At 38.4% G+C, this 21,193-nt stretch overlaps 2 protein-coding genes across 3 annotated transcripts in view; one reads left to right on the plus strand and one right to left on the minus strand.

The window, feature by feature from the left end:
• Positions 1 to 21,193, minus strand: part of LOC117083604 (collagen alpha-1(VIII) chain) — a 554,637-nt gene that overhangs the window by 303,816 nt on the left and 229,628 nt on the right. The window lies entirely within an intron of this gene.
• FILIP1L (filamin A interacting protein 1 like) overlaps positions 1 to 21,193 on the plus strand; it is a 277,714-nt gene that overhangs the window by 229,804 nt on the left and 26,717 nt on the right. The window contains exon 1 of one of the 2 annotated variants that reach the window (XM_033211486.1): positions 18,893 to 19,428. The exons of the other annotated variant lie outside the window; for it this stretch is intronic. The gene's annotated coding sequence lies outside the window, so the exon portion shown is untranslated. Of the gene's footprint in view, positions 1 to 18,892; positions 19,429 to 21,193 lie in introns of those variants that run through there. 2 annotated transcript variants of the gene reach the window in all.

Consider the following 21,193-nt stretch of genomic DNA (forward strand, 5'->3'; position numbering starts at 1 on the left):
ACACATAGGCTCCCAGCTAGTCCACAAAAAGCTAGCTGACCCAAATAAAGCTTGAAGTCTATACATTTGCAAGAATATTGTTCTCTACTCCATACTGTAATAATAAGAGTACATATAAACCTTATGAATTATGCTATTATAGTGCTATAAAATCACCATATTATCAGTTACCTAAATGTAGGTTTTCAGCTTTATGATAGGTTGAGTAAGCCTCCTTGTGCTAGTCTGGGAATCAACTCCCTGATTAATAATATCATTTTTATGAGGAAATATCTTACAAATGAACCTTTGAAACAGTCTTTCTGCAAGATGGCAAACTTCCTACATTTAAAAAATTAAAGTATTCACTTTCCTCCTTGCTATAAGAAAGCAAATTGCCCTAAGATCTATATTCAGAGTAAATTCGGCATTATCCTATGTTGAGCAAAAGAAATCATAAGCAACACAGACTTTAAAAGTATCAAAAAACAAACCCAAAACAAAAAGATGATAACTAAAAGTGGAAACAAGAAAATAGCACACCAGCACACAAAACTAACGGGGCCAGTGAACACACCTCTGGCCAGACCGGGCACCAGACTAGCTCCTGTTAGGCATCCACAACAGATGAACAAACGGGGCAGACCTTCACCTGAACTGCTAAGTGCCACCTTCTCTTACACCTTTTCAGATACAGATCTTCTCCCTCAGCACTGAAAGAGTGCTTTATTTATGTATCTTGTGGAATCTACTTAGTTTTTAACCATCCTATTTCCTTTTCTATTAATACCTCTCCAACCAACTCCTAGCTGTAATTGTCTTAAAGCAGGAGATTCGTCTTCCTTTCTGCAACATCACAAAAAAGCTTTGAGTATCATAGCAGAGAGGAAAGAAAATTTACTGAAGCTTATTATATGCTGGTTCCATGTTAACTGGCTTTCCTCCTCCAAAATGTATCTCACTTAACATAGCAGGTCTTTAATAAATGAACACTGAATATCTTGACACCCAGCTTTAAAAAGAAGAAAAGTGTAGAGCAACTCACAGAAATATTTATGGATTTGGCAAAGGGGGAGCCAGATTTTTTACCTTCAAAACATCTTGGGTTGGAGTGGAGAGAAGTATAATCTAAAGATATTTTTAAGTATCTATATATTTGATAAAGGGATGCTGGCAAACAAAAATCATTCTCAATCAGCATGAAACTCTATTTCTGTTCATCACAGAAAAATAAATTATCTGTAGAGCATAAATGATTGGAGATTAAAGCAATTGAAGGTTACTTTAAAATAGCTAACTTTGATAACTTTAAAAGAATTCGCTATCTGCATTTGTCAAACAAATGACATAATTCTTAGATATCTACATGACAGCAAAAAGATCCATAAAACCTCATACCTTAAAAAACCAAAATCTAGTCTTAGATTGAGAAGACTTCAAATTCTATAAAATGAACAATAGTATTTTTCACTGTTACTAAATGCCTATTAAAAAATGTCTAGATGCCAATTTTGTTACTGGAAATATATACCTGAAAGCAGAAAGATGTCTTCTAAAAATCCCCAGATTTCCTCCCAGTAACACCTGAGAGAACAGACACACAGAGCATCTTGCTTTCATCTTAGCAAGACATTGCCACTCCTCCTCCAGTCACTGTCCTGATCACTCCTAATTCAGCTCTGTTTTGGGGGATCAGCACCAACAGGGGCCTCATCTTCTTTGTGAAGAAAAATACAGGCCAATAGTATAATTAGAATTTATGTAAAAGATAACTTAGAATAATCAATTGAGCCCACATGATTGACATGAACTTGACCCATGGTTAGATCAGGGATAAAATCTGATTGATATATAAGCTAGTTATGTTATTATCTTTCCCTTTGGCAGTTCCAGACAATAAGGCATAAGGGCAAGTCTTTGAGGGTGGGTGAGATGGAGTAGGGAATTGGGGGAGAGCTTATGGGAAAGGCTTCCTGGCTCCTAAAGAGACATCAGTAGAGATGGTACCTTTTCCACCTCTGGGTGTTGCAGGTTTGGATGAGATGCCTGGAGCTACCAAGGTCGTGTTGCTATCAGTGTGACAATGAAGCCATCAAAGGGAAGAGATCAAAGCCACAAGAACCAGGGAGTCAGAGGCAACATAGTATGTCTAGAACCTGCTGCAAGGCTGGATTTTTTATTGTGTGGTGATATATTTCACTATAGTTTGTGCCAATGGGAGTTCAGTTTTTTGGATGATTATAGCTGGACACTTCCTAGCCAAAGTATAATTTTTTGGTTACTCACCTTCCAGACCACTTGGAGAAGCCAGGGCACCATTTACATGACAGTTCTCAGTGAAGGCCAATGGTGGGAATTCTTCAAAGATGTGAAGCCCTCACATTACATGGTTCTCTATACAAAACTGGAGACTTGCCTAGTGCACTATGAAAAACTTCTTCTTTTTTTTTTTTTTGAGACGGAGTCTCGCTCTGTCGCCCAGGCTGGAGTGCAGTGGCCGGATCTCAGCTCACTGCAAGCTCCGCCTCCCGGGTTTAGCCATTCTCCTGCCTCAGCCTCCCGAGTAGCTGGGACTACAGGTGCCCGCCACCGCGCCCGGCTAGTTTTTTGTATTTTTTAGTAGAGACGGGGTTTCACTGTGTTAGCCAGGATGGTCTCGATCTCCTGACCTCGTGATCTGCCCGTCTCGGCCTCCCAGTGCTGGGATTACAGGCTTGAGCCACCGCGCCCGGCCGAAAAACTTCTTAATTCAAGATGCAGTTCTCAAAGTGGCATCATTCACATGAGAACAGTTTCCCTTTGAAGTACCTGGAATGAGACTCCAGTGATATTCTATTTTTCACAGAGGTTTGGTAAAAGCATAGCAGAAGCTCTTAGACCATCGCTCTTTACATCAGGCTCTGACTAAGGTATCTGCCTGAACTAAGAAGTAACAACTGTGAAAAATCAGAAAAAAATTATTATATTTAATATAAATTTAGCTAATAAGTGTTAGTGAATCATAGCTATTCTAGATAGCACACTGATTCTTCTATTAATATGTAGACCTAAGAAAGACTAGAACCTAAAAAATGTAGTTTTGTTAATCATTGGGCCTTATATTGGACACAATGTTTATACAATTAGGCAACTGAAAAATCACTGGTGGCTTATTAGTAAGCTGAGCAATGAATGGAAATGCTGTGATGTAAATCTTTACTGGGTTAAGCTAAAACTCCATTTCTTAATTTGATATATTTCCTTTTAGACACAGTTTTCAGGCTGATTTTCAGTATGAGATTATTATTGTTCTAATGTCCATTGCTGATGGTGAAATGGATTAGCTACCCTAAGCTATTGTATCACCAACAAAACAAAACAAACAAAAAACCCAACAAATATTAAAAAGTAAAATAAAACATATACAATATTTTAAAAAATACATCCATAAGATGGCAGGTAATATTAGGAATATTTAAGGCCAAAGACTGAATAAAAGTGAAAACCTGGAAAGGTAAGCAAAGCACCAAAGCTGGTTTTTGCTTTGAGAATGTTTTGTTAAACTCTATAAACTTAAATTTTAGTTTTCATGACATCATAGGGCATGCAGACAGAGTACAAAGCCCAGGGTCCTCCCAGCCCCACATAAAGCTGAGACTTCAAAGAGCTAACCTGTCAGAATGCCCAGATGGAAGTACCCACATTACCCAGATGAAAGGGGAATTTAGAAACAAAATCAACCTCTACAGGACTGCAAGGAAAACTGCTTTCCCTGAACTATGGCATTGGGAGTTAGAGGGAAATAAAATCCACTGAGAAGGTATACCACCAAGCTAGCCCACACAAGAATTTGCAGATTCATACTCACTGGGTGGTCTGAAAAAAACAAAAACAAAACAAAAGAAAAAAATTCCAAAGATCCCAGGTGAAAAAATTTAGTTTAAAAAGATTTTAGGCTGAAAATACCCCTTGGCATCTGGCACAAATGGAAATCCTCTCTAGAGGAAGCTACCTTCAACTCAGGGTTCAAGGAATTCCTACATGTAAAATTCTAAGATACGTGAGTTCATATAAAAAAATCTGAAACCATAGAGAAAATAATATACAATTATTGAAAGCCAGTGACATAAAATGGCAGAATCAGAGCTGCAAAGACCTCAGATATTTAAATAATCACACAGCATGTAAGACATATTTAATATGTTAGAAAAAAAAACAGGGGATTGATATTTCTAGTTTAAAAAGTAAAAGACTACAGAAAATGGTTAAACTAGAAAAACAGAGAAACTTTGGGAAATGAAATAGGTAACAACTGCAGATCAAGGAATGACAATTAGTAAACTGGAAGAAAAATTCGAAGAAATTATACAGAATATAGTCTGGAAAGCCAAACAGATAGAATAACTGAAGAGTAGTTAAGGGATGTGAAGATAGAGAAAGTCTAACTTGTGTCTAATCTAGGTTACAAGAGATTAAGGAAAGAAAAAACTGTTCAGAAGCCATAATTGAAATATTAATATAAACTAAGAATTTTCTAGAACTGAAGGAAGACACTAATCTACAGACTCAGGAATCTCAATGAAACCTGGGAAGGACAAAATAAAAGAAATCTGCACTTAAGTACATACAAATGAAATAGTATAATATCAAAGACAAAGGGAAGATCATAAAAACAGCCAGAGAAAAAAGGAATGACAATTAGATAGATGATTTTTTAACAGTAAAATGGGAAACCAGAAGTTGGTGGAGTAATATCTTCAATGTACTGACAGAAAACAAGTCTCAACCAAGCATTCTATATCCAGTAAAAATCCTCAAGAACGACGGTGAAATAAAGACAGATTCAAATAGAGTGTGCAAAGAGCAGACTTCCACTAACAGAACGTCAAAAGGATGCATTTAGATTGAAGGAAAGTGGTCCCAGAGAGAAGTCTGGAATAAAAGAAGAAATAAAAGGCAAGGAAAGTGTTAAATATATTGGTATATCTAAACCAATAATTGACTAATAGAACAATAATAGATTACAATGTCCTATGGAATTAAAGATAGAACTAAAATATATAATAACAATAATATGAAAACTGGGAGGGTATGCTCTGAATTAAAAGTGTTCTGAAGTCCTTAGATTTTTTTGGAGGAGGATTGAGACACTGAGTAGCTTTCGACTTTGAGAATTTAACTTGCGAGATGGAATTCATAGGGTTATTAATCCCTAATAGAACAGGAATACAGTGTGTATTACAAGGTAGAGAGTGAGAAAATGAATAAAAACAAAATTCAAAAGAAGCCAAGAAGAGAGATAAAAGCAACAAAAAGGTGGTACGGGAATTATCAAATAATATGGCAAATAATTACCATAAATATAGACAAAATGATCCTGTTAAAAGACAAAAATCGTAAAACTGGATTAAAGCAATTTTAACAATTATAATTCCTGCTATACGTTATGTGTATGAGACTCACCAGAACATAAGGGTATGGTAAAGCTGAAAGTAAAAGGTCAGAAAAGACATTAGTAACTAATAATTAAAAGAAAGATTATGTAGCTATGTTAATATCAAACAAAATGAACTTTAAAGTTAAAATCATCTATAAAGAGTTATTATATAATGTGAAGAGATTCCATTTCCTAGGAACAGTATGAATTTGTGTGCATCTAAAAATATGTAAAGCAAGAATTGCCAGAAACACAAGGACAAACTAATCCATCATCACAGTGGAAGATTATAGCACATCCTTGTTAGTTATTAATAAACCAAACAGACAAAAATCAGTAAGGTTACAGAAGATCTTAACAACACAATTAACAAGCTTTATTTATATAGACAAAACTGTTAAGTTTCACAAAACATAAATTCTCTTCAAGCAGATAGAGAACCTGAGCAAAAAGTAACCATGTAGTGGGGGCCATGACACAAACGTTAATGCCAAAGGATAGATAACATACTGATCATATTCTCTGAATATAACATAACCAATGACAAAAAAGATGCTCTTTCTCTACCTAAAAATATGTGTTTAAAAATTGGCCGGGCGTTGTGGCTCACGCCTGTAATCCCAGCACTTTGGGAGGCCGAGACGGGCTGATCACGAGGTCAGGAGATCAAGACCATCCTGGCTAACACGGTGAAATCCCGTCTCTACAAACAATACAAAAAAAAATTTAGCCGGGCGTGGTGGTGGGCGCCTGTAGTCCCAGCTACTTGGGAGGCTGAGGCAGGAGGATGGCGTGAACCTGGGGGTCGGAGCTTGCAGTGAGCAGAGACCGTGCCACTGCACTCCAGCCTGGGCGACAGAGCAAGACTCCGTCTCAAAAAAAAAAAAAAAATTAAGAAGCACAATTCTAAGTAACTAAGTAAGAGATGAAAGCCCAATAAGATCATGGAGAGAAAAGAGACAATCTAAAGTTCTTAGCAGAGTTATTTTTTTGCAATGAAATTATGAAACATCAAAATGAATCAACGAAGACGGTTACAGAATTTCTTTCACTGGAAGAGAGAAAAACGAAGATAAAGTGTTTATATCTCCACAAAAAGCAGTCGAAGAAGATTCTTTCCTCTGCTTTACCTTCCACAGCCAGTATATAAAATTGTTCACAGGTTAAGGAGTTAAGAGGGTATACCTAAAACATAAAGAGCCTCTCTCTATTTTCAGTGATGGATCCAACAGGCACCTCTACAAAACCAACCAACGAACCAATTCATTAATATTCAGAGGTGCTTTGGTTTTGTTTTGTTTCTTGTAGTCTGGGAGATCTTTACCCAGCCACCAACTTTTCTCTGGGAAGAACCTTTGGTAAATCATAATTACTTATCAAGTAAAGGGTCTCACTCTGTTCCCCAGGCTGAAGTGCAGTGGCATGATCATGGCTCACTGTAGCTTCAACCTTCCAGGTTCAAGTGATCCTCCCACCTCAGCCTCCCAAGTAGCAACAGGTGCACAACATAGTGCCTGGCCCTCTGGCAGCTATTCTAATATTTAATAAGTCTAAAATAAAGTCTCCTATTGAATTACAATGTCATAGACCCATTTTATTTTTATTCTCAGAGCAGACATTTAAAATTTTTCAATAGATGCTGCTCCACATCACCACTTGTCCGAAGATAGTACCTAAGACAAGCATTAATAGACAATAGGAGGCCAGGCATGGTGGCTCATGCCTGTAATGCCAGCACTTTGGGAGGCCGAGGTGGGTGGATTGCTTGAACCTTCCCAGGTGTTCAAGATAAGCCTGGGCAAGATGGCAAAACCCCATCTTTACGGGGGGAAAAAAAAATTAGCCAGATGTGGTGGTGCACACCAGTAGTCCCAGCTACTTGAGAGGCTGAGATGGGAGTGGGGAGTATGAATTGAGCCCAAGAGGTCAAGGCTGCAGTGACCCATGATTGTGCCACTGCACTCCAGCCTGGGTGACAGAATGAGGCCGTCTCAACATCTACGTGTATATCCATATCTATAGTGTATATATATATCTGGGTATTCCCATTTCCATTTCATATGAATATATTGCACTTATATAAGCAATTGAAAAATAATTTTCTAATAATGCCATGATTCATTGAAAACTGCTTTCAATATGTTATTCAACTGCTCAAAAGCTGCTGATGGCACCCGACTGTCTATATAACATGAAGTTAAAACCCAGACTCCACTACTTGAATTTTAAGATCTATTCGTAGCCTGGACCCATCTTATGTGACCTCTCAACCATGGCTGTGATATCCACCACATGCACAACTGCCTGCAGAGGCCCAGCTCTGCTCCATGAGAGCCAACCAATGACTATAGTAAATCCATGGTTCCCTTGTTCTGCCATTCTCCTTCCTGGAATGCCCTACTCACCCTTCAAGGTTCAAATGAACTTTAACTTCTGATGAAGATTTACCAGATATTTTGAGGCCTGATACTTTTTTTTTGATACGGAGTTTTGCTGTTGTTGCCCAGGCTGGAGTGCAATGGCTTGATCTCGGCTAACTGTAACCTCCACCTCCTGGATTCAAGTGATTCTCCTGTTAGCCTCCTGAGTAGCTGGGATTACAGGCACGCCACCGTTCCCGGCTAATTTTGTATTTTTAGTAGAGACGGGGTTCCTCCATGTTGTTCACGCTGGTCTGAAACTCCCAATCTCAGGCGATTCGCCCACCTCGGCCTCCCAAAGTGCTGGGATTACAGGCATGAACCACCAAGCCTGGCCAATACTTTTTTTTTTTTTTTGAGATGGAATCTCCCTCTGCTGCCCAGGCTGGAGTGCAGTTGGATGATCTTGGCTCACTGCAACCTTTGCCTCCCAGGTTCAAGCGATTCTCCTGTCTCAGCCTCCTGTGTAGCTGGGATTACAGGTGCCTACCATCATGCCTGGCTAATTTTTGTATTTTTAGTAGACACTGGTTTCTAGTAGAGACAGGTTTCACCATGTTGGCCAAGCTGGTCTCAAACTCCTGACCTCAAGTGATCTGCCCACCTCAGCCTCCCAAAGTGCTAGGATTAAAGGCATGAGCCACCACACTGGCTGCCTGATACTTTAAAAATATTCTTACTTCACCCAACTCAATACCTTAATTTAATGTTAATTTTTTTTTTTTTTTGTCGTTGTTCATTTGTTTGTTCTATTTACCCCTGCAAAATCTGGGCAGGAATATGCTGTACATCAAACTTGTCCAAGTCATGGTCCATGCGTTGCAGGTGGCCCAGGATAGCTTTGAATGTAGCCCCAAACAAATTCATAAACTTTCTTAAAACATGAGATTTGTTTTCCGATTTTTTTTCTTCTCTCATCAGGTATCATTAGGGTTTGTGTATTTTATGTGTGATACAAGAGAATTCTTCTTCCAGTGTGGCCCAGGGAAGGCAAAAGATTGGACACTCCTGCTTTACACTCATTCCCCTCTCACCAGGAACTCAGCATAGTGATAGACACACAGAAGGTATTCAACAAATAGTTGCTGAATACCTCCTAAAAGAATACAGTAGGACTAACTCTTATATATCTATAAATCATCTCTCACTCATGTACATGTGCATGTGTGCACACATACAGAGTGTTCTGTTTGAATATTCCATCCTCCTTGATTTAGAAAGGAAAATGTAATACCTCTTTTATCCACTCAATTCCTTTACAGTGAACAAACATTATCAATAAAGGTGGATTTTTAATCAGAAATAAACTCATGCACAAAGAGTGCTACTAGTTGTTGGAGGCTACCATGACTCAGTGAAAAGATATTGCATACAGACTTTGGGAAGTAGATTCCCCATTCTAGATCTACAGAGTTGAGTTGTATTGTTCTTCATTTCTTGTTGTTGTAGTTGGTAAATGTACACAAAAGCCTTCAAGTCTCTGTGTGTACGTGTGTGTGTGTGTGTGTGTGTGTGTGTGTGTGTCTGTTTTGGGCAGAGGAGGGAAGAAGGGAGAAAGACATTTGTTCCACAAATTTTCAACACATAATAGCCACAAATAGATGACAGAGATATAGACAGACAAATACTGTTTTTAACTAAAAGTCAGTCAGCACCTTTCAGAGGTCAAGTGAGCCCTAAGCCACGTTTACATTTTGAGTCTACTGATGTATTTTTAAAAAGGAAGTGAAGAAGTATGAAAGTAAGTTTATGAACTTGTGCTAAATTTTAAATCCTTGAGTTTAACAAAGAAATTTTATTTGCCAAAAAAGTGCACAATAAAATATAATTGGGCTAGTCATAAGATAATTACAACTCTAAGGGGCATAGTCTAATAATGGGACAAATTAGCAATAATAAGTTTGTGCTTCTATAAATCTTAGAATGCATCAGCATTTGGAGATAAATCTGAGTCAAAGTGGAAGTTGCTGAGAGTCAACACCAGGTCTCCATGAAATAGCCCTACAAGCATCCAATATAAGTAAGTGGGCTGAAAGAGTCTCTTTGGTATTACTAGGGCAATAGCCTTAATGGTAACTGAAGGCTGCTTCTGTGTGTTTCCAAACTCAGCTGGAATAGTTTCCATTAGAATTGATTGTTTAAAAAGAAATCAGCACTATTTTAACTTATGTTTTGTCGAGAAGTGACTGAGCCTACAGTTGACTGCTGAAAGGAAACTCTGCTCCTGCAGTTTTTATTCCTACAGGCTGTGAGACCAGTATCATAGCACAATTTTCCCTACTTGCATGGTTAAATACCACCCCAAAGAAGAAATTTCCTTAGCAAATAATATTTGTAGTCAAGGAAGTAAACAAACCTGATTAAATGAAGGAAAAAAATAGTTTCTGGACCCAGGCCTTATCAGTATTCAGCTGCTTCAAAAGTAAAAGAACCAAAATCTCTAACTGTAAACAGCATTCCATGGTATCCTGTATACACATTTGCCTCAATGGTTAAATTGTACAAAAATGAACTGAGAGCTAACAGTCAATCGGCAATAGGTGGGAGTAGTTCGCACATGATTGTTATCTCTTTCTTCTGCTGAATTCAAAGCACTTCCTTTCATTCATTTCCTCATTCTTTAGGGTTGCAGAATGCTCACTTTGTGCAGGGTATTGTGCTGGTCCTCCTACAGAATCCCATAAAGTGGGAAGGAAGTTTGAGACATCAGAGACAGCAGGTAGGCAGAGTGATTGACATACAGTAGGCTGTTAATAAACGATATCGATTCCTTTCCCTTCCCTTATCACTCCGGGAACTTCTTTATAGAGGTCCCATATTTGAGCTATGAAACTTACTTTAACACTGACAGCACCATAAATAAAAATGGAGAGAAGACAAGGAGAAAGAAGGGGAAAAAGAGAGAAGATATTATATGAAGCAGAAACATTTTAGAATTCTTCAGTAAAAAAGCACTCCATTCTGGCTTGACTTCTTCCCATCTGCATATCCCTGAACAGGCTACTACACAGGCTGGGTCTTAGTTCCATGAAGTATAAGGGTTGCTAATTAGATAATCTCCAAAATTCATTCTCACTCTCCTAGTCCACAGTTCAAGTCCAATGAATTAAATGGCAGATGAGAGAAGAACAAAGTTCTATAACTCTCTGTTAGTACTGTTTATCCCCTAAGTCCAAATCTTACTACAAAACACTGAGTGTGATTTTCCCCAGAAGTTCCCCAGAGCCAGTATACAGTTCAAACTCTGGTGCCATCATTCCCTAGCTCTGTGATCTTAGACAAATTACCTAACTTCTCTGTTCCTCAGTTATCTATCTGTCCCATAGGGTTATTATGTGGATCTAAGTTGATATTATTTGTAAAGCGTGTAGTGTCTGACATCAATTAAACATTAAATGTGTCACCTATTATTGTTTTTGTTATTATTATAACAATGAAGTCACACAAACAAAATCAGTATAGAAGTGATTATCCTAGATTATCATAGAAGCAGTACATGACGACAATATTTGGGTGTGTGGTTGTTCATTAGAAGACTGATGATCAGTAAGCTCTTCGACTCAACAGTGTGATATGGTTGTCTAAAATGGTAAGAAAATCTGTTTACACAACCCCCACCCACACACATTCACATAGCCTATAAAAGGGGAGGATAACTCTGATAATGCTGAAATAATAATGATGAAATAATTTGTTCATTCTAAGCACCAACCATTTGGACACAGGGTGTGAAAAGACTAAAACGATATAATATAGGAATAACTGAAGATTCAAGACAAACTTTTCAAATATTTAACAGGCTTTTATGTCAAAGCAATGCATTTGTTCAACATGGCGTCATGGAAAGATGAAGAACAATGAGTGGAAGTTAGAAGCAGCCAGACTTCAGTTTGGAATGGAATGGACTTGTTGGGGAAGGGAAAAATCTCTGGAGCTCTTCGGCACTGATTAATGACAACTAGACTGTGCATGTACCAATTCTTGGACAAAACTCTGAAGTTCTGAGAGAGAATTCAATGTAAGGGTAGACACAAGATTTTTGACATATCTTCCAAATCTATAATTTATGATGTAGACTGGATGCTTAGTGACATAAATTATAATAGAATTTCTCATGTACAGAACCACCAATTGGCAGGCATGCAAGATAACGGTGTTACATGATAACACAGAAATTTATATTAAAAGTTCAGACATCTCCATTAGGTTTTTGACATGTGGCCAAACTTAGTGGCCTGAGATGATAAGCAGCAATCTATAAATCTCCAATTTAAAACAAATGCAACAAAAGATGACATTTCTAATCTATAAAGTAGATAACTAGCTCATTAATGTTCTAAATTAGTTTTGCAGTTAGTATAAGCTAGGTAAATTACTCGATTATTAATTGGGATTTCAGATACTAATCATACTGTTTATGCCATTTTTTCATGTTTCCCAAAAGAAACATTCAGTCCCAGAAAACACAGTGACTGGGTCACCAATTTACTGTGTGACCTTGGGGCAAGTCCCTTAACCTCTCTAAGCTCCAGTTATCTCATTTATTTAAAAATGGGGAACAGAGAGTGGCAATAAGAAGATCAGATGTTTTCTAAGGCCTTTTATACCCTAAAATATGATTTTATGAAAGGATCATTCTTCTTAATAAAACTCTAAGCACATTTTTTACTCTTAATTTGTTCATTTTTCTCAGTGAAGACATTTCCAGCCATTACATGAGGAAGTGGAAGATTTAGTCTTACCACCACCACTGACTGCTTCTATGAGACAGTTTTATTCTGTCCTTCTAGAGTCTAGAAGAAGTTGTTGGACAAAAGAAAGGATTTTACAATTACAAGTCATCTTCATATCAATCAATTGACTATGTAAATAATGGACAAAGCAGAATTTGGAACAGAAAGGGATATTATAAAATGTAATTTTTATAAAAATTATCTTAGAATAGTTGTACTCTTATTTTTTTACTTCCTGGATGCTTTATTTTCTCAGGCTTTCTAAGCCCATTTCAATGAGTCTAGAAGTTTATAATTAAACTTTATGCTCAGGAATTGCTCTATTTGAGTTCCAAAGATAAAAGAAAACATATAAATCCGATTTACCCAACTATTCTACTCTTAGTTGGTCAACTATTCCAAAGATATCCTAAACTATTCCAATGACTTCCAACTAATAAAACTTGTTCAACTGTACTTTGAATCCACAGGTCTTTCTCTGCAAATATTTACCGTGAAATCAAGCTCCACATCTACATGGGAAAATCTGTCAGTGGTTTCTTTAAAAATGTATTACTTAAAAAAGAGATGGGCCAGGTATGGTGGCTCGCGCCTGTAATCCCAGCACTTTGGAAGGCCGAGGCAGGCAGATCACCTGAAGTCAGGAGTTCGAGACCAGCCTGGCCGACATGGTGAATCCCCGTCTTCACTAAAAATACAAAAATCAGCCAGGCTTGGTAGCACACATATATAATCCCAGCTACTAGGGAGGCTGAGGCAGGAGAATTGCTTGAACCCAGGGGGCGGAGGTTGCAATGAGCCAAGATTGCACCACTGCACTCCAATCTGGGCAACACAGTGAGACTGTGTCTCAAGAAAAAAAGAAAAAAAAAAAAAGAGATGGGCTACAAATTACATGACAAGGTCCCTTTAAAAAATGGACTGAACAAAGCACTGAGAACAATCTGTACTGGCAAGGGACAGGGAAGATGACTTAATAGGTCTTTTCCATCTCTAATTTCTGTGATTTGAGGGTTTTTTCACTTCTGCAGTAATACTTGTGAGTTCAACATTTTCTCAAAACTATTATTAGTTACCAAGGAAACACAAAATGTTTGTAGGAATAAATAAGCAAATGGACTGGACCTAAATAACAGACTTTTCCTGCTTCCCATTTAATAATCTTATGGTGGCGTCACATTATCAATTCTTCATTCCCTCTAAGTCATTCTACTCACCTACTAGTATGCTCACTAGAGTACATAGCCAACTTATGGTATTCCGTGTAAACCAAGGGTAGGAAGTCTCTTGCCAACAGATGATTCCTTACTAAACAGACTTCCTTGCTTTGTTTGATGAGGAACAAGACTGTGGCAATGTTAGAGGGCCAACAGGCAGTGGTTGGCTTTGTGAACACCAATGCTAGGGAGAATATGTAAATATGTGCTTTTAAATAACCCAATGTCTACAGAAAAGCCACTAACATGATTCAGAAATATATAATAAAGGCAAAAGGAAACATAATATATATACACACATATACATACACATATAGGGCTCACCCACACTATGAAAATGATGCTTTACAAATGCTCAGAAAAAGACTAAAAGAAACACCGTACATTGAATTATTAATAGTTAGCAGTATTCGTGTGGTAGGACTACATGTAAAATTTTTTACTTTTATGCATTTTCCAAATTATGAAGGGTGCCTATTAATTTTAAAAGAAAAAAATTTTGGCTGGGCGCGGTGGCTCAAGCCTATAATCCCAGCACTTTGGGAGGCTGAGGCGGGTGGATCACGAAGTCAGGAGATCGAGACCATCCTGGCTAACATGGTGAAACCCCGTCTCTACTAAAAATACAAAAAAAAAAAAAAAAAAAGAAATTAGCCAGGTGTGGTGGCGGGCGCCTGTAGTCCCAGCTACTCTGGAGGCTGAGGCGGGAGAATGGCGTGAACCTAGGAAGTGGAGCTTGCAGTGAGCCGAGATTGCGCCACTGGGGGTGAAAGAGCAAGACTCCGTCTCAAGAATAAAATAAAATAAATAAAAAATAAAATAATAAAATTTTAAAATTAATTTTAAAACCACAAAATATCATCATTTTAATGTTGTAGTAATAAAGGACTTCCCATACCCTAGCATCACATGGACACTACTGCTGTAATCAGTTCTCAAGGGTCACTATTCTAGAGTCATAGTCAGCTGAAGTATGAGCAGAATAATTGGAAGGGTTCTGGAGACTTTGTGGACTATAGGCCTGGGACCAGAGATTCAGGCTACAGATAAAAGTAAAGACAGTCTATATATATAGACCTGCAGTTCATATGTATATTCAGTTACTGCAGTTTGTATGTATATTAAGATTTAACCAGTTAACTGCTGGTTAAAGGCTCTTAAAACACAGTTTAAGTGCAGAGATGTGATGTATTTCATGCAGGTATCTACATGTACAGAGTCAGATAGGTGGCACCCAAAGAACTGAAAGAAGAGTGAAGAAATGAGGTTGATGAGAAAAATGACTGTCTAGGGCATGGAGAGAAGGTGCTTTTACCGCAGACATTCCTGTTGGCTCCACATTCACAGTTGCCTACATGTCCCTTCAGCCTTCGTCCTAAGTTGTGTAGCAGCAGAGGAGAAGGGACAAGCAAACGATTGGATCCATGGCAAGGTTATCCAGTGCTCAGTGGCAAAGTTGCTTTGCAAGAAGGCTGTGGGTAAGGTGGTAGAAGGTAGCGTGGGGTGGAATAAACACCGAAAGCTCATATTCTGGCCAATCCAACTGTAGTCTGAAGCAATGCAGGACCATGGAGCTATACATCTCCTTATGCAATCCTGGGTCTGTTCCCACTCTGTTCAGCTTCTCATACAAGACCAGGTCCATAATAATTGCTGCTTTTCTTTGTACATGACGGTGTTTCCATATATACTATCTCACAGAGGCAAAGAAGCAAACATGTCATATACAAAGTTAGCATTACCATCTCATAGCTCAAAGCAGAGCTCCTAGGGAGCAGAGCACACCACTGCTTAACTGATCAAAGAACCAGCAGTGAAAATTGTGGGCAGCTGCAAGAAACATCCCATTAATTATTGCTTCTTCTTTGGCACTTACTATATTTGGACGACTGAAAGACTTGACCAGTCAAAAGAAGAAACAAAGGTAGGGAGAGAAGACATGAAAGAAAATAAGAGCAGTTACTTCAAAAAGAGGAACTGGCTTGATGTGATTAGCAGTACATTAATGGTATTTTTTAAAAGTTAAATAATGATGATGTTGTAATTATGGTCAGTAGCAACTGACTTCACTAATAACACCTGTTACTGTGGTCATTGTAATGGCCTCCTGACAATTAGCTTGAGCCAGGGAAACTGGTGATATTAAGCTGTTTTTGACATGATATAATATGGCTAAATCTAGTTGATACCTCCTTGTTTCTAGCCTTGTTACCTACAAACCCCTTCTCCCACATTAGAAAGCAATGAATTTGCTAGAAAAATTTCTTTGTATCATTTCTAAATAACAGCTTAAAGCTAGTAATTGGATTTAGATCATAAATTCAGATTACTAATTGTAGAAAGGATCTTAGTGTCTAGGTATGCTTATTTGTAGGAAATTCCTGATTATGAAATGAAAAGAAAGTCACACAGTAATTGGACAGAACAAGGTTAGGAAGTAAAACTCTCTCAGCCAATTTTGAGGCACAGTGATCATAACTCTACTATTTTCACAAATAGAAACCAAGAGAATTTCACAAATGAAGAGAATTTCAGAAACCAAGAGAATAAAAATTACACCTCGGAAAGAATTGTGGTTGAAAGAGGGAAGGAAATAAAAGTCTACTCATCTACTTATGTGGTCAATGGCGCACAATGCCAACAGCTGGTTGGAGTTTGCAATACACCACCCAAGGTACTCTTGTATCAGATAAAGGTCCTGCTCCCTCAAAATCCTTGATGTTCGTTTGAAGTGAAATGGTCATGATATTCTAATTTTACTAGAACAAGATACGTTGCTGCCACCTTCCAGAAAGCTATCAGTAAATCCACAAATCCACAAAAAAATAGGATGAGTCTTGGCTTTCCCAGTTCAAGATTCAGTCTAGAAAATAAAGAGAAATTTCTCAGTTAAATCTGAACACTCCTTTACCAAATACACCTCTGAGAGATTCTGAGCAAACCATTAAGAGAAGACTATATATGTAGAAGAAGGCTATATATGTAAACATTGCTTTAAATCCCTGTATCATTACTTTAGTAGCAGTGTGACCTTGGTCAAGCCACTTTAGCTTTTTTTTTTTTTTTTTTTGAGACGGAGTCTTGCTCTGTCGCCCAGGCTGGAGTGCAGTGGCCAGATCTCAGCTCACTGCAAGCTCCGCCCCCGGGGTTCCCGCCATTCTCCTGCCTCAGCCTCCAGAGTAGCTGGGACTACAGGCGCCCGCCACCTCGCCCGGCTAGTTTTTTGTATTTTTTTAGTAGAGACGGGGTTTCACTGTGTTAGCCAGGATGGTCTCGATCTCCTGACCTCGTGATCCGCCCGTCTCGGCCTCCCAAAGTGCTGGGATTACAGGCTTGAGCCACCGCGCCCGGCCCACTTTAGCTTTCTAAATGTCTTTATCTGAAAAGCATGGTTCATATCACATCAAAATGTGTTGTGAAGATTAAGTGATGAAATGTTTGTAGATCACTAACTATGGTGGTAGGTATGATCTAAAAGCTCAACAAATGAGGGCTATTAATATTGGTTCCTGAAGACAGTGGTCACATAACTATGACCTCACTTGGAAAGCTGAGTCATAGCTGGGTCAAGAGACCGATGTTTCAGGAGTAACACATTAGTAATGTAACCAGGCAAGTAGTGTACCAGGCAAGGGCATACAAGGAGTAGAGGCCCTAATCCTCTTTTCTCTATTCTTCAGAATAGAGCTAAAGAAAAGGAGGAAATAATACTAACATATTTCATGTGGAACCAGCAAGTCAAAAGAGTGAAAATAAATGCAATACTTGAGTATGGACATGTGAGAAAGAAACAAATGGTAGTGTTAAATGTTAGGAAACGTATTTGCCTATCAGAGGGAAAAAGATGCAAAACAAGCTATAGAACTGTTAGCTTTGGGGTAAAAGTATGCTATCAGTTTGGGGCTGAGATTCAGGTGTTCATGCATCATACAACTTTCATAAAAGTCATTTAATCTCATTTGTAATAAAAAAATGTAGCACAAAAATCTCAAAAAGGATGTTTAATTAAAGCATGAGGTAAGCACAGGAGACTAAAAAGATTACAATGCAATTCACAAATATAGGGCAGAAGAGTTAAAACTAACAAAACTAACAAACTCTACATCCAAAATGTTAGTACACAACTGCAAATCAAATATTAAATTTTAAGTTCAGCTGAAGAGTATGTGTAACTCACTTCTCTTAAAATGGCACACTGTATATGAAAAGCAAGAGTGAGTTCACTTTAGGTTTCTCAGTAGGTACTCAGAGTGATCTAGAAGAATGATAAAGTGAACTCTCAATTTAGCGAAGAGGACATACATTTAATGTTGTGCCCTGCATCTTTATTCCACCACCATTTCCACTAACAACTCTGCAAACATCCTTTCTCCACTCCACACTAAGAAAATGAAGCGAGCAGACTATTTTCATCGTTTCTGTTTGACAAAACATATGGAAACAATAATTCTACAGACATATGTACATCATAATAGGAAGCAATCCTATTTTAATGTAATTTTAAGAGATTTTAAAAGGACTGAAGCTACTAAAATTACTCATCTGAAGCTTGCAAACAAGAATGCCACGTCCCTAATTTATTTAGCAGATTCATATAGTTGGGCTAGAACTTTAGGTATGACTTCTCTTATAATTCAGAGATGAATTCTCATTCACAAGAAATAGGATTTGTACAAGTAAGTCTATCCCAGACTAGAGGATAATATGCTTAATTCAATCATATTTGGCTAATTTCTTTTTTCTTCACATGGTTATTTTTGGCTTTATTTTGTTTGCCCATATAAGAGAACAAACATTAAAACTGGCTCTAAAGTTCTAATTTTATACATTGTCTTGAAAGTACAGCACAAAACATTTAATTTCTTTAAATTTTTTTCCCTGCCAAAAAATGATTAGTTTTAACTGCTTTCGTTAAAACACAGGCATGCAGAAATGGGGAAAGAGGAGGTTCTTTGAGGAAAAACACTGAAAAAAAATAAGGTTTCATCTGGCCTTCCCATCATCACTTGAAGAATTGTTTGGTAGTTAGATCATCAGGAAATAAAACACTATCCTCCGAGGACCCCTACTCATTACAAAGAGGAAAGAGAAGGTTTGAAGTCTAAATCACCCCCAGAGATGTCTCCACAAAACCCCAGACTTCTCCTTTCCCTCTCCCGCCTACCCCCAGCAACCAAAACAAAAGTATAATGAATTTACAAAAGTTTACATAAGAATAACAGGATGTGTATTGAAGTCCCTGAAGCCGTAACAGCTTTAGGGACCCAGAGGGAGAAAAGTTACAAGCAGATCGACCCTGCCTCCCAGTGACTTGGTTAGCACTACAGGCGGACGCCGGCGTCCCGGCCCACCGCTTATTCCCTCCGGTGGGAGCCGGGAACCACGGTCCATTCACACGGCCGGAAAGTCCGCAGGAGTCGGGGCGCGTTGCTGCGCTGCCGCCGCCGCCGCCGGTCTCTCGGTCACCGGCGCCCCCGCCGACCACACCGCACACGCGGAGCGCCTTATAAGGCGGAGCAGTGACGTAAGGCCCATAGGCCGGGCGCGCTCTGCGCCCCACTCGCATTGTTCGGGCGACTCCTGGAGCGCGCACAGCCGGCTCGCAGCGCGGCACCACAGCGGCCCGGCCAGGCCCCCCGCCCGCCCCGGCGCAGGCAGCTCAGGTAAGCCCGGGAGAACAACTCCGCTCCACCAAGGGGCACTGCTGTCAGAGAGCCAGGTAGCAAGTCTCTGGATAGCTGTTAAAGCTGTCTCAGCATCACAAACTGCAGACAGGTTTCGCAAAGCGCATCCCATGAATTCTAGGTTCAAAACCATTTCCAACTCAGACAAAACTTGAAAGTAAAAGTTTTCTCCGGCGGAGAAAACAGATTAGAGATTTAATTTTAAATGTTGAGAGATGGGAGCTGACTGTATTACATACGCTTTCCAAGTGAGCTACACATTGAATCCTGCCCATATTGAGAAATCTTTGGGAAAGGGTGGGGAAGACTTATATTGTATGGCAGCAACCCTATCTCTTGATCCTATCTCTCCCCGGGACTCAAACGCGCTTGTCTTACATGAGCAGAATGCGAAAATTTGTTAGTGCCAGGTTTTCCCCTCTTTTTGTAAATGTTAATACAAGTGACTAGAAAAACACTGTTACGAATACATCTTGGAATTAAGACAAACCTAACTTAAAAAGTAAAATCTTTTTAAACTTCAAAAAATCTTATAAATGCTATTTTGTCTTAAAAGCATATGTCAGTTTGTACAAGGAAGTAACTATCATAGTTTTGAGTTCCAACTTTCTGCTTCAAGTGCAGATATTGGAAAAATGACAAACCTCACAGTTATCATTTCTAGAGTAATATTTTGGATAGTAGTATATTACGTAAAAAATGCCAATTTAAAAGGTAAAACTTACAGAATAACTGTATTAATCAGTAGCATTTTAAACCATAATTAGTTACATCTAAATCCTGAAGAGGCTATTGCTACTAGTGAACTCTTACAGTATAACTGAACACTTGGCAGAAAAATCTTCATAATATTTCACTTCATTTTTTCCAACTAAAAGTCAACGGAGGAATTAAAAATAAAAGGTTATATCAACTTTAGAACACTGGAATAGGAGATGAAAAACTGATCATTCAAACCTTATCTGGTCTAAACATATATTGTACAATAAAACTTTAACAACTGTGTGACAGAATTGTCCCTTTTAAAACAGTCTCTATGTTTTATAAGTATATACAATTCAAACTCAGAATCCACAGGCTGCCATTTATATTTACTCCGAGATATAAAAATGCTGGCATTTTAGTTGGCACTAAAATGACCATATAACTGGAGATACAGTAAGATAACTGGAGATAGAGGAGCAGCACACTATAACCACTGAGGTGTATGTGTGTGTTACAAATTCATGTTTTTGTATTTAATTGTCAGTGAGAAGGAAATATCAGATCCCAGATTTATCACTGAAACACAGCATTTAAAAAAATACTCAAAATGTGGGCTATATCTGTATATTTCTAATAATTTCTGTTGGAGGGTTTTTAAAAGTATATGACATTGGTGCCTATCATTTTTGACTCATAGGAGTTTTTTGGTTTTGCTAATTTTGTGTGGAGCAATGCAAGACTTTGGTTTTCACATTTTAAAAGAAAAATTGTATGTTATTTGGCCTGAGGATAGGCTACATAAACTGCAGGTTAGTACTGAGAAGTAGGATTTTCCACAAACTATTATTTCTAACTGAGGGAAGCCTACTATAATGAGAAGCGCGGGGCCAACACCCATGTCACCGTGGAGAAGTACAGAATATGCAATGGAAGAGTTGTTTATTTGATATAAGCAGTAATTGGAAACTGAAAAATTCCTGCCTTGGAAAAAAGATATTCTGCTCTTCTGAATCTAACAGAGGACAAGACAAACAGAAAC

Source organism: Trachypithecus francoisi, unplaced genomic scaffold (assembly GCF_009764315.1).
Source record: "Trachypithecus francoisi isolate TF-2019V2 unplaced genomic scaffold, Tfra_2.0 Lachesis_group0, whole genome shotgun sequence".
Classification (NCBI taxonomy): domain Eukaryota; kingdom Metazoa; phylum Chordata; class Mammalia; order Primates; family Cercopithecidae; genus Trachypithecus; species Trachypithecus francoisi.